The following is a 14,549-nucleotide window of genomic DNA, read 5'->3' on the forward strand; positions in this document are numbered from 1 at the left end:
GTGAGATTGGTCTGAAATTCTCCTTTTTGTTTGGGTCTTTTCCTGGTTTTGGTATCAGGGTGATGTTTGCTTCATAGAATGTGTTGGGGAAGATTCCTTCTTCCTCAATTTTTTGGAATAATTTCTGCAGTACAGGAATAAGCTCTTCCTTGAAGGTTTGATAGAATTCTGGAGTGAAGCCATCTGGACCAGGGCATTTTTTGGTTGGAAGCTTTTTTATTGTTTCTTTGATCTCAGTGCTTGAAATTGGTCTGTTCAGGAGCTCTATTTCTTCCTGGCTGAGTCTAGGGAGAGGGTGTGATTCCAAATATTGATCCATTTCTTTCACATTGTCAAATTTCTGGGCATAGAGTTTCTGGTAGTATTCAGAGATGATCTCTTGTATCTCTGTGGGATCAGTTGTTATTTCCCCTTTATCATTTCTGATTGAGGTTACTAGAGATTTTACTTTTCTATTCCTTGTTAGTCTGGCCAGTGGTTTATCTATTTTATTTATTTTTTCAAAAAACCAACTCCTTGTTTCATTAATTTTCTGAATGATTCTTTTGTTTTCAATTTCATTGATCTCTGATTTGATTTTGGAGATTTCTTTTCTTCTACTGAGTTTAGGCTTAGATTGTTCTTCTTTTTCCAATTCCATAAGATCTCTTGTGAGATTGTTGATGTGCTCTCTTTCTGTTTTTCGAATGTAGGCATCTAAAGCGATGAATTTTCCTCTCAAAACTGCTTTTGCAGTATCCCACAGGTTTTGGTAGCTTGTGTCTTCATTGTTGTTATGCTCAAGGAAGTTAATGATTTCCTGTTTTATTTCTTCCTGCACCCATCTGTTATTCAACAGAAGATTGTTTAATTTCCATGCCTTTGGGTGGGGTCGAGCATTTTTGTTAGAGTTGAGTTCCACCTTTAGTGCCTTATGGTCTGAGAAGATACAAGGTAAAATTTCAGTTCTTTTGATTCTGTTGATATTTGTTTTGTGTCCCAGGATATGATCAATTTTGGAGAATGTTCCATGGGGTGATGAGAAGAATGTATATTCTTTATCTTTGGGGTGGAGTGTTCTATATGCGTCTATCAAGCACAGTTGTTCTAGAGTCTCATTTAAGTCTTTTATATCCTTGTTTAATTTCTGTTTAGAGGATCTGTCCAGCTCTGTAAGAGGAGTGTTAAAGTCCCCTGTTATGATGGTATTATCAGATATCATATTGCTCAGACTGAGTAAGGTCTGCTTCAAGAATCTGGGAGCATTTAAATTGGGTGCATAAATATTTAGAATTGAAATGTCTTCTTGTTGTATTTTTCCCTTGACCAATATAAAGTGACCATCTTTGTCTTTTTTGACTTTAGTTGCTTTAAATCCACATGTGTCTGAAAATAAGATTGCAACTCCTCTTTTCTTCTGAATTCCATTTGCCTGAAAAATTGTCTTCCAACCCTTGACTCGGAGCTTTAATTTGTCTTTTGAAGCCAGGTGTGTTTCTTGCAGACAGCAAATGGATGGCTTGTGTTTTTTAATCCAGTCAACCAATCTATGTCTCTTCAGTGGGGAATTCAAGCCATTAACATTTATTGAGATAATTGACAAGTGTGGTAGTATTCTATTCATCTTATTTTGTGGGAGTCCATTGCTTAGTTTTATCTTTTGCATCAGTGTGGAGGTTAGGTTCTGTCCTTTAATTTCTGAGTTCTTACTTTGCTGCTGATCCATTGTGGTGGTCAGTGTGCAGAACAGGCTGAAGTATTTCCTGTAGAGCTGGTCTTGTTGTGGCGAATTTCCTCAATGTTTGTATATCCGTAAATGATTTGATTTCTCCGTCAATTTTGAAGCTTAGCTTAGCAGGGTACAGAATTCTGGGCTGAAAATTGTTCTGTTTAAGTAGATTAAAGGTAGATGACCATTGTCTTCTTGCTTGGAAAGTTTCATTAGAGAAGTCTGCGGTCACTCTGATGGATTTGCCCCTGTAGGTCAACTGGCGCTTACTCCTGGCAGCTTGCAGAATCTTTTCTTTGGTCTTGACTTTGGACAGGTTCATCACAATGTGTCTTGGAGAAGCTCGGTTAGAGTTGAGGCGACCTGGGGTCCGATATCCCTCTGAAAGCAGTGTGTCAGAATCTTTGGTGATATTTGGGAAATTTTCTTTTATAATATTCTCTAGTATGGCTTCCATTCCTCTGGGGCATTCTTCTTCCCCTTCTGGAATTCCTATAACTCGTATGTTGGAACGCTTCATAAAGTCCCATAATTCTGACAGTGAACGTTCTGCTTTCTCTCTCTTCTTTTCTGCCTCTTTTACTATCTGAGTTATCTCAAAAACTTTGTCTTCTACCTCTGAAATTCTTTCTTCTGCATGGTCTAACCTGTTGCTGATACTTTCCATTGCATCTTTAAGTTCCCTGATTGACTGTTTCATTTCCTTCAGCTCTGCTATATCCTTTTTATATTCTTCATATCGTTCATCTCTTATTTGATTCTGTTTTTGAATTTCCTTTTGGTTATTTTCCACTTTATTAACAGTTTCCTTCATTGTTTCCATCATTTCCTTCATTGTTTTCAACATGTGTATTCTAAATTCCCTTTCTGTCATTCCTAACATTTCTGTATAGGTGGAATCCTCTGCAGTAGCTACCTCATGGTCCCTTGGCGGGGTAGTTCTGGACTGGTTCTTCATGTTGCCTGGAGTTTTCTGCTGATTCTTCCTCATGGGTGATTTCTTTTATCTATTTACTTGCCCTAATTTTCCTTTCAATTCCTCTTGCTCTTTAAGTTCTTGTGCCTGTGGACTAAGGGTTACAGGACCAGAAGGGTGAGAAGGTTTAAGAGCAAAAAAGCGATGAAAGAAATGAGGACCGAGTGATAAGAAAAGAAAAAAAAAAATGAAAAAAAAGAAAAATAGAGAAAGGAGAGTGGTTGAGTGAAAGGAATATTGACAAAAAGAAGAGAGGCACAGAAAGAGGAAGACAGAGCAATATAGGTGTACAGTAGGGTACTTTCATACAACCTTAAAAAAAAAAAAAACACCTTCTGGGGGTGCCAAGTGGGGTGGTTCCCTTGAGGTCAGCAGCTCTTCGCTAACCTGATCAGACACAGTACCCCACCTCCACCAAGTAGAGAGGAAAGACAAAAATGCTATAAATCAAACCAAAACAAGGAAACAGAAAACTTTATGGGATAAAATTGGCTGGAAAAACCAATAATAGTGGTAGAAACACGAACAAAAATGAAGTTCTGATTATTGAAATAGGCAGCAATGGGAAATTATAATTAAACTAGAAAAATTGAGAAAGAAAAAGGATCTGTATGGAAAAGGTTGAACTTAAAAAACAAAACAACAATCTAGAACGTCAAAATAAACAAAAAAAACAACCAAACCAAAAAAAAACCAAACAAACAAACAAACAAAAAAAAAACACACACGCAACCAAAAACAAAGCAGTATGTATATGGAATTGAATATTGTCTGGGCAACACGAGGTCTTCTGGGGTATGAGATGTTAATCACAGTTCTGATACGACTGGAGGCTGCTAGTTTCTCGAACCCCAGCAGGTAGACACCCTAAATCTCTCTTCAGTCCACTTAAAAGGCACTTTGAACTTGTTCACTTACTGAGCAGAAGCTTTCTCAGGGAAGTGCTTGTCGCTGGAATCACTGCTGAAGTGGCTATCCACTTACCCTGTGTGTCAAAACTGGTCTCCCTCTGCCCCCGAGGGTTAGGGCTGCAAGGCGGGTCAGACCCCGCCCTTAGGCTACTTGGTCGCTGGGTTACCAGCTCCCACCCAATTCCAGCTCTGCGACCCTGAGGGCGGAGCTTGCCAGGGCAGATCGCTCAGCACAATGTCTGCCTGTGACCCAGAGCCAAACTCTATTAGCTCCGTCTGGCTCAGCGGCTCAGACTGGGGCCCTAGACAAAGGCCAAAGTTCTCCGCACTCCCGCTCAGGCTCTCCCCAAGGCAGTTTAGTCCTCCTCTTGGGGTCCAGAAGTCTCTCGCTGACTCCCTGTATCCTCTCAGGGGTGATGATAGGCAGATCCCACCAGCCAGAGATGCCTGGAGTCCTATATCCCCAGATTCACGGTGCCCAGATGCAAGGAAGCTGTTACTCGGCTGCCATCTTGCTCCACCCTCTGAGCCTGATTTTTTTATCTTCAAACATAAAATCACATGTGAAATTTTGAAATACAGGTATTACCAGACTTTTTTTGTTTTTTGTTTTTGGTAGATCTACTGAAGTTGAATTCCAGAATTATATTGTTTTTTTAAGTTTCTTGGTGACCATCGTCATTTCTTACATTTGAGAAAACTTGATCCTGCACAACTCCTGGTATACTTAGCATATCTGAATTTAGTTGTTGTTTTCGAACATTTTATTAAATATTCTTTGCCATATGTTAAGCTTCTGAATGATATTACTCACATTACGGTATATGACCTTAATGCTGTTTTTTTTTTAAATTTTCTAAAGTAACTTTTACATGTTAAATATTTAAAATATTTTTATGACTGAGTAACTCTAAAACATTATGAGTAAGGGGCATATGAAGTCTTTTAACCCATTTATAATTTTTAACACACATTATTCAGATTCACTGGAGACCAGTTTCTACTTACATCCACCAGTCTTCCTTGTAGTCACTACCCAATACATGGAATAATTTTCAACCCCACTACCACCATCCTTTACTATATGCTAAATGCTATTCAAGGTGTTTCAAATCTATAACCTCATGTATCTTCATAACAACTCACTAGGGAGAAGGAAATTGAGCACTGGAGAGTTTAAATAACTTGGCTAAAATCATGCAAGTAAAAGATAGAAGAGCTGGAATTTCAACCAACATCCTAAAGTATATCTTTATCCTCTATACTTTTCTGCTATAATAAATACTCCCAGCACAAAATAAAAGTGTTTATCTGCTGTGTGCCAGAAAAGAAACAGGACTTGGTCACTACTATTTGAGAGCTTATAATCTCTGAAAAGCCCCTCATTGTCCTTAAATCTTAATTTTTAAAAATCTAGTAAGTTTATTCCTTAATGGTGGTCACCAGGACCAATTTTTAATGATGTTTAAAAATATCCAAGACAGCTGTCATAAAACTGGAAGGATAAAGAATGTAGGAGAATCCATTAGGAAGGGAATGGCACCATTTGAGTACTTAATACACATCATTTCACTTAATATTTATGACAGTTTTGTGGTGTGAATTTCACACACAATTTATGAAGGGGAAAAAATTGAGACTCATGGTGGTTAAGACTCACATTTCAGTCTTATCTGGTGACATCCAAGGTCTTTATATTTCCTACTGAACCCTTGGCATGTTCCTCGTGGTTTTGGTGGCTGACTTCTAGTCTGGCAGCCATGAGAAAGGGAGAGTTCCCTAGGGAATCTGACATCTATAAAGGATAAACTATTACGATTACACCAAGTAGTGTAGTAGAATCTATGGTAAAATAGATTCACTGTGCTTAAATAAACTTGGTTAGATAACTATTCCAGTAAGTGCTGCTTAACCTATTTTGTCAATTTTTGGTGGCAGAATCCTAATCTTACTAGCCGTTTAGAAATCCACTTGGTTCAAAAGTCCCTTGAAAGAATTCTCAGGGAGGATTTATTAGCTTGGGACCTTATAATAAAAGTATTAGTTGAAAATGATTGAACCCATACTATGTAATAAAAATGAACACTTAACTGAAATATAATGAAGTATCGCAATTAAAGTACTTTAACGTAGGGCTTGCAAAAAAATTTCTGATTCACTAAGAAACTATGGAAATGATTAGCCTGTGAGACTTGACAATCATCTGCCTTTGGTCTATTTGCATTTCTCTTCCAAATTTGAGAGTCATTCTCTTTGTTCCTGCTGTTCTTGTATCACCCTGATCCACTTCTTTGCTTCAAGGTCATGAATACATTAAAAGGAAATTCTTGGGCTCTGTCCATACCATTATTATTCATAGGTCACTTAAGTCCAGTCTCCTCTTTAAAGGAGAGTCCTCTTCTCATATATTTTCATCTAGTTCTTCTCTTTGGCACGAGCGTTGTCCTGGGCTGTAACTCACTGCCTCCACATTCTTTTCTGTAGTGGGAGGAAGAAGGGATTTTACTTGGCTTAATTTCTAGCTGGTTGAAGAAGAAATTCTAAATAGGAATCTAAACTAGAAATGGCTCTCATGTTATGCAGAACTATGACTGCCTTACCAACATCATGCCTGATATTACTGTATGTCTTTATTTGCTTAGGCAGTTCTGGAATGTTTGCCCTTAATTGTATTTCTCCTAAAATCATTGCAGGCTCAAAAAGTGAGACTTTTTGGAAGAGATAGCATGATTTCTTTAAAAGATGTGAAACGTTACCAAAATCTGTTACTTTTTAGTTATGTCAGGTTGAGAATGGAAATTAGCTGATAGAATTTATGAGGAATGATCTTAGGAGACACACATATGAGGGAGAGAGAAAGAAGGAAAGAGGATCAGGTAGGGGACTGTGATAGTCACAACAAAATCCTGGTCAACTCTTTCAGGAGCTCTGAAATGGCAGATTGTACCCGTCAGAGTTGCATTTATTAACAGCCGAGGCCTTTACACCTCTGTGTTGATCAGTCATTAGATGAAGGGTGCTCAGGGTCAGGTTGGCATGACCTTGGCTGAGAGAACCTTTTAGGAAAGGCAATTCTAGAAGAAAGTTGTCAGCTGAGATCTGTCCCAGTAGCTGGAGAATAATCCCTCGTGTTAAAGACAGGATCTTGGCAGTACAATGCAGCATTTATGACATGAGAATTTCATAAAGAGAAAATAATGACATATATTAACCCAGTCTTTCTCAGCTTTTCCAAACCATTCCTCCTTATGATAAACATAAAACTTAAATAGAATATATTGACCTGTGGGAGTGGTATGGCTCCTGGCTGATAATTTACATTCTTTGTATATATCTACTGGTCGAGAGTTTATCTTGAGCCCTGGTATTCATTAGGATGTGTTTCTTTTCCTTTGTCTTTATCTCATCCTAACTTCCCTTCCCAGCCTTCCCTACCCAGGAGCCTCAGCTATGACATTATCCTGGTATTAAAAAAAGAAAAAAAGATAAAATCTACACAGTGATGTTTAGATAGACCTCCATCCTTTCATGCATTATTCCATGATACCCTGGGCTAAATACTCATAAGACATCAAGAGATTGATTTAAAAAGAAGAACCAATAGATGGTATTTGTCCTTAATTTCACAAGATTTTAGCAAGCTTCCATTTATTTATTACAGTAAATAAAACCTAGTCTTTTTGTCCTGAATAGAGTGCTAATGCTTTTTAAAAAATTGTTTACATGTAAGGTGTACAACACAATTGGGTACTAATTAGGAGCTCAGATGGCACGTAGAGCTATCAGGTGGATCTTATATAGGAATCTATATTGAAATACGGAGATTATTAAATTATGCCAGATAGAAGAAAAGAGGGATTGTGTGGATAAAAGAATTCTAAAGCAAAAAAATAATAAGCTGTCAAGGGATCAAAGGAGAAATTGATGAAAAAAGCAGAAACTCTGTATAAATATCTGAAGGCACGCGATATGTGCACAGCGAGCAATCCTGAAGTGTTTATCCCAAGTGTGTATGGTTGTGTGCCAGGAGAGTGCAATGCAAAGATGAATGAGAAACGGCACCTACTGTCAACCCGCGTTCTGTTTGGTGACAAGGTATAAAAAGGACGTGTACAAGAGTCTCAGTGTACAATCCACCGGAATGTGTACATTGTCCAGAAACTTTCCCTCTAAGATAACACTCCTCAGACTCTCCCAGCTTCTACTCTATCCTTCTCGAGATAATAATTTTTATAGTTTAGTTAATTATCCATGAAGGCAATTATATATTGTATAAAAAGTATAATAATGTGTCTTAGGGAATGCTCATCAGGACGTTTGTCACTCTGATTGGAGAGATGGGAAGACATGACGGCTCTGTCAAGAGGAAGGTAAACTATTGGTGTGCCAAACTCTATGTTAGTTTGTTGACCTTGGCTAGAAGCAGATGTCTGATACTAAGAATGAAGAAGTCACAACATTTTCAATGTGGGTTAGAACATCTAAAAATACACTTTCTTACTAATGAAAAGACTTGAAATTTTTGAGTAAGACATGGCATAGTAAAATGTAGAACTGAGGTTAAGGCTCAGAAGATGCCATCACTTGTTCACAACATGAATGGCCAAGTTGCTAAGCTTCGCTTGTCTTTGTATTTTGGGACTAATTCACGACCTATTTATATAACTGAATCAAAGGGCACAAGCCTATATGAACATATTGTAAAGCACAATGAAAATGCAATAAATTATAAAATTATAGGCCTTAACCTATCAAATAGGTTAAGTTCAAGATAGGAAGTTCAAGAATCATTATGGGCCTCTTTGCCTGCTTCCTATGGCAATGTGGTCCTTTGCTGCCTCTGGTGAAAGTATCCTGCTTTGTAAACCTGCATCTTACTATAAACCTATCTTTTTCTTCCTGAGTATACTTTGTTTTATGCTTGCCCTAAAAACAAAAAAGAATCATTGTAGATGGTTGCCTGTAAGACTAGGGTTGGAGGGTGGGAAATGACTAAAATCTTCAAAGTACTATACATTTTAAATGGCTTCAAGATAAGCATTGTCTGGAAAGGCATTGGGAAAATAGCTACATTTGAACAAAACCTGGTGTATCTGCACCTGGAAAGATACAATTACAAAACTGAATTTTGAGAGAAAAATAAACATCAGTGGATTACAAAAGTAATGAGCCAAGAAGATCATCAGGTGTATGTTGAGATGTCCATATGTGGAGAAAGAAGGAATATGGATACTATTTAGAAGTAGAATATTGATACAGAACATTCCCAATAAGTTGGTAGTTAATATAATCTATGATTTAAAATTTCTAAAAATCACTAAGATTAAGGATTGTGCAGATGTTTTTACTATTTCAGGAATGTTAGATTTTGGCTGTAGCTACTCCTTAAAATTTGAAAGAGATGCTGAAATAAAAAGATAAAAATTCTGCTGTGCCCAGGAGGTTGTCATCTTGAAAGCGCATTTGTACTGAATATTGATGGGTAAGAGATTTAGAGGCCAGATCACCTCACTTCTCTTCCCCTCCCTAGACTGAGGTTGAAATGGCAGGGGCAAGATTATGTAGCCCTTATTTTGCAAATTGTCTGGGGCGCCCCGGTCTTTTTGCCTGGTTGTTTTCTGTCTACCTACCTGCTTTATGCTAAGGAGAATTTCAGAAGAATTATAAAGCTGACAATGTGTGGCTACTACACTCTTTTGCCTGGTGGTCCTCCAACACCCCTCAGGCCTGAGAGCTCACAGGGTTACTGGGATTCCTCAAATTCAGAGTCACTCATCTGTGCGGACATCAAAGTCTATCAAGGGACTGGAAGTTTTTTAGGAGGTAGATCTGTCAATCATGGGATATTCTGTGAGCACTTCCTTGGGCCCAGCGTTATTCTCACCTTTGGCCTGTGAGTGGCTTTGGAGTAGCCTCTTCTTGGCAAATTTATTAGCACATTCTTGTTTGCTTTTAGATGTTGGTAGCAAAGTAATATCATTCAAATAGTTTTTGGCCCCTTCTGGTTTTTTTGTCTGGAATTACTTGGGCTTACCTTTTTATAAGTAACAATTTTTATTGAGTAGTTGATAGTAATGAATTTGACACAAGTATCTCACAGACAATGTCTATTTACTTTCACATAACAGTTCAATGGCCATGGTTCTGTGACAAGTGCAGAGGTCCAAAATACCTGTCCAAATCACATATAATTAACAGCTGTGGCAGCTTAAGGAAATACAGTTATGCTGCCAAATAAGAGCATTTTAATTCATAAAACTGTAATTTGCTATTCTTTCTATGTCTATTCTACATCATTTTGCCTTTTATCATTCAAATAAAGATCTATTTCCCAGAGTTCATGTGCTATGAAACAATGTAATCATATATCCTAAATTGGGTTTCATTTATCTTAGTACTCTGATGCCTTTCTGAAAGTGTTCTAGATGTTAGCCCTTTGCAAATTATGTACTCCAGACACACTAGCAAAAAAGATACATTGTTACCTAGATTAGCAAAGCAACTCCATTACACATTTCATTGTTAGGAATCTTAGTGCCAGATGTAAAATAAAAAAATTCTCTAATTTATTTACCAGATGTTAATTGATCACCTACTATGCACCAGGCATTGTGCTAGATCTGGGAATTTATCGTGAATAAAATTCTCTGTCTTTAGAGAGCTGATATCCTACTGGAAAAAGAGAATAAAAATAACAGATAACTAAATTACATACTGTTTTAGGAACTATATTCCGTTAGACTACAGAGCAGGGTGATGGTGATGGGGGGGGTGATATATTTTAAATGAAGTGGGGGAGACAGCTACATTGAGAAAGAGGATCTCCATTAAGAAGTAGAGATGAGTGTATGTGTTTTCTAGTTCTACAATAAAAAAGTATCATGATCTGAGTAGTTCAAAACAATGCAGATTTATTTTCCCATAGTGCTGAAGGCTAAAGTCTGAAATCAAGGCATCACCAGGGCTATGCTCCCTCAGGAACCTGTGGAGGAGAAGCCTCACTCGTCTCCATGTAGTTTCTGCTGACTCCTGGCATTCCCCGCATTCCTTGGCTTGTGGCTGCCTCCCTCTGCGTTCTGCTCCCTCTCTTCCCATGCGTTTCTCCTTTGTGTGTATCTCTGAGTGTCTGCTTCTTTTCTCACCAGTCATACTGGATTACGGTCCACTCTAATGACCTTATCTTAGCTTAATTACATCTACAAAACCCCTATTCCCAAATAAGGTCATTTTCGCGGGTACCAGGTGCTGAGAATTAGGACAACACATCTTTGTGGGAGACACAATTTAACCCATAGCAGTGGCATAATCAGCCATACAGATATTTGTGTTTGGGACCCACAGATCTGTATAGAGACCCTAAGGTAGGAGTGAGTGTGGCTGGTGGACTAGCGGCCATTCCTCTGGTAGAGAGTGAGTGAGGAGTCAGGTAGAGGGCCTGATACTCAGAGAGCCAGCCAGGGACAGCACAGCCAGGGCCTCCGTGGCCACTAGTAGGGTTCAGCTTTTTAATGTGGGATAAAATAGGGGACAATGGGGGTTTGATTTATATGTTACAAGCTTCACTCAGGCAGCTGTATTGAGAATAAATGAAAGAGGCAAAGGAAGATGCAGGGAATCTGTCCAGAAGGAAGCTGATCGCAATCTTTCAGGTGAAAGCAGATGGTGGCTTGTATCAGGGTGGTGGCGGTGGAAGTGGTAGAAGGATGCTGAATTCTGGTTTTATCTTAAAGATATATCCCCAGGATAGCCAAGTAGTTTGGATGTAGTATGAGAAAGATGACCTAAGGGTGACTCAAAGGATTTTGGCATGAGCAACTGGAAAAGCAGAGTTGCCTTAAGTGACAGGAGGAAGCGTTCTGGTCAGACAAGTTCAGAGGCAAGATGAGGAGCTCAGTTAGGCCGTGCAATGCTGGAAATCCCTTTTTAATGCTGGAATGGAGATGTTGGATGGTCTGTCGTGTATAACATGGAGTTGAGGGGAGAGATCTGACAGAAGAGCTGCCTCTTCCCAGGCAGTACCTGTGCTCATTAGGCAGGACACCTTCGGGACCAGCGCTCTCTGGGCCAGGCATGTCAGCCCCCACCGCCTCCCCTGCCTGGAGCCTCATGCAGTATGAGCCCTGCTTACACTTTCATGAGAACTGCGTCCAACAGGCTGTTTTTTCTTTTCTCTGCAGGAAGCCAGGTTCTAATTGTCATTGCTCTCAGTCAGAATAACCTTGGACAGATCTGAGGAGGATAGGAATATGAAGGTAGGGGAAGAAAGATACTGGAACGGGGATATTCTTCCTAGGCAGGGATTCTGTTCTTCTTCAGCTCTCCCAGGTGAGGGGAGGTTCCCAGTGGGAAGCGCAGGACCTCCCATGGCTCAGGGACTGGTCCAAACCTCTGAGTCTTTTCTTTGTCTGTACCTGCCAGTGACACACACAGTTCCATACACTCTCTCATTTTTAAAAATATGACTGAAAGATACTTACTGGTTATTCACTGTTAAGATTCCAAAATTTTGATGATAAACCTGAACCTAGCACATTTCCAGGATTATCTAGAACTCTGAGTCTTCTAAGAAGTGTGGTGGGTGCTCAACACAAGGCACCTTCACAGTCTACCCCAGGCCAACCCTCACCTGTACCTTATTGGGCTTACCACAAATTGCAAAAACATCCTCGGTTATGGTTGCAGTATCAGTGCTGTCCTGAGTCTGTCATACTTGTCAATTGATATTTTGGCATTTGAATAAAGAATAACCACTATCTTATTTTTCTTATTTTCAGTTAATTTGGTATGGGTTTTGGGATTGAAGCTACAGTATGGATTGAAGGACATACATTTAAACAAAAATATTTGTGGCCCAATTTATCAATAACTAGACATGAAGAGCCCTGAGCATTGTGACTCAAACATAAATACACATTATTTGTACTACCACTGCTAAAGCATACACAGGCGGATAATGCACAGTGCATCTGTTCCTTCCAAATGGGCTTTAAACTTGGAGACGCAGGAGGGTATTTACCTCCATCTCGGTGCGTGCATGTTGATGGCTGGGCCTTCCAGGGGCCGACCTTCTCTTCTCTTCTCCCTGCATCTCTCCTTCTTGTCTTCTCTTTCCCATTTACAATTCAGCACTAAGGAAAAGACATTTTCTTCAACACAAGGGCAAAGTAAGGAGCAGCATGGTGTGAAAGAACAAGCTCTGTCTGGGCCGAGTGTTGCAGATGTCAGTAGTTTTATGTTGAATCTTGGAAGCAAGAAAATCTATTTATTATCCCCTGCTTACAAAAAACTGAAAGTTGGGGAGGTGCCTGTGGCTCAAAGGAGTGGGGCGCCGGCCCCATATGCCGGAGGTGGTGGGTTCAAACCCAGCCCCGGCCAAAAACTGCAAAAAGAAAAAATTCTGAAAATTAATATATCTGCATAGTGAAGGACGTGACAATCTTACTCAGCCTAAATTACCAGGCAATTCAGAAGAGCATTCCTTACCTTTAAAGATTCTTCCAAAGTTTTCCAGCTTATTGTTTGTTTCCACAAGTATTTGCTAAACACTCCCCTAGGCCAGGCCCTGGTTTGGGCACAGAGCTAATTCTCTATTTCACTTCAGCAGAAGGACTTGGTCCAAGAAGTCAGGGCAAGGCAGAACTGACTCAGTGCTGGGCGTGCCGGCCAGGTGAGACAGGCAGGCAGCTAATGAAGATGGAAGAAAAAGAGCAGCGCCTGAGCTGAGCACGGGAAGAGGATGCAGAGAGCCTGACCAAAGTGTTCTGTGGGCCAAGGAGGCACTGAGTTCTCCTACGATTCCTTTGACAAAGCAGATCCTACCTTAGTTGACACATTCAACAAAATACAAGCAAATGAGCATTATTAGGAAAGAGATTTCTTTTGTTGCTAGGTGTTAGGAGAAGGGTAAGCATTGTCAGCAGAAATTTTACACAGGATAGGAATGTCTCCCACGGTTTAGTGTAAAATTGAGTTTGAAGAGTCTTCATTATAATTCAGGTTGAGATCTGCTGGTGTGATGGAAGATGAAAGAATGAATTTTTGTTGCTAAATTCTTTTCCTGGGCCGTGTCTGAACTGCTTGTCTAATGTGTTGTTTGTAATGGCAGTCTGAAAGACCTCACGATGAATAACTCACTGGAGATAGCAGCTGTGGAAAGACATTGTTTAAAAAAGAGAGAAAAGAACAGATTCTGACTGTTCAGCACAAGTGCTAGCTAGGACTGGCATTTGGATACGTATCAGTTCAGCTAGGGTCTAGTGGGAGTGATTGATATTCCTGAAACGCTGGGACAGATATATTAAAGAAAGCGAGAGAAATGTATTTATCACCATTCTGCAGGCATAAAACGCAGATGTAAAGATTTATGTTATTGCTAAACTTAGGACACCTATATCAACTACAGGGAAGATCATCTTATTATGATTTTTAGATTAATAATAATTGTACAGCACTTAAAACTAAAAATTTTAGCAGGAACTTGGGAAAACAATTATAAAAGATTATATATTTTATTCTTGTAATTTTAAGTACGTGATCTAATAAACATTATCATTGCTGTTGCACAGAAGCACTTGTTGCAAAGCCTACAGGCTGGAAATCAGGTGAGCAGTATGTAATTTCAGAGGTGATGCTTAGTGTAAAACAACACTCCATTCATTGCCTTGGACACACGATTTGTGAGATTCAACTCTGAGGTGATGGATGGGTGGCATGAGAAAACCATCCGTGACTTAGGTGGGAGGAAGAGGGGGGCAAAGGAAAAGTGGGCAGCTTCTTCTGAAGAAAAGACCCCAAATTTATCTTCCTTCTTGGAGCAGATTGGTGGAGAACAGAGGTTTTGTATTCATTTTTTTTAATTGTTGAAATTTTATAAGAAACACTTCCCTTATTATTTTGTCTCAATTTTCAAAAAGATGATACTTTTTTTCTTAATTCTGTGGGGGAAAGTGAAGGG

The 14,549-nt window shown here is 39.3% G+C and overlaps 1 protein-coding gene across 2 annotated transcripts in view; it reads left to right on the forward strand.

The window, feature by feature from the left end:
- The window catches only part of GRM1 (glutamate metabotropic receptor 1), a 378,348-nt gene that overhangs the window by 45,906 nt on the left and 317,893 nt on the right, over positions 1–14,549 (forward strand). The window lies entirely within an intron of this gene.

Source organism: Nycticebus coucang, chromosome 5, assembly GCF_027406575.1.
Source record: "Nycticebus coucang isolate mNycCou1 chromosome 5, mNycCou1.pri, whole genome shotgun sequence".
NCBI lineage: Eukaryota > Metazoa > Chordata > Mammalia > Primates > Lorisidae > Nycticebus > Nycticebus coucang.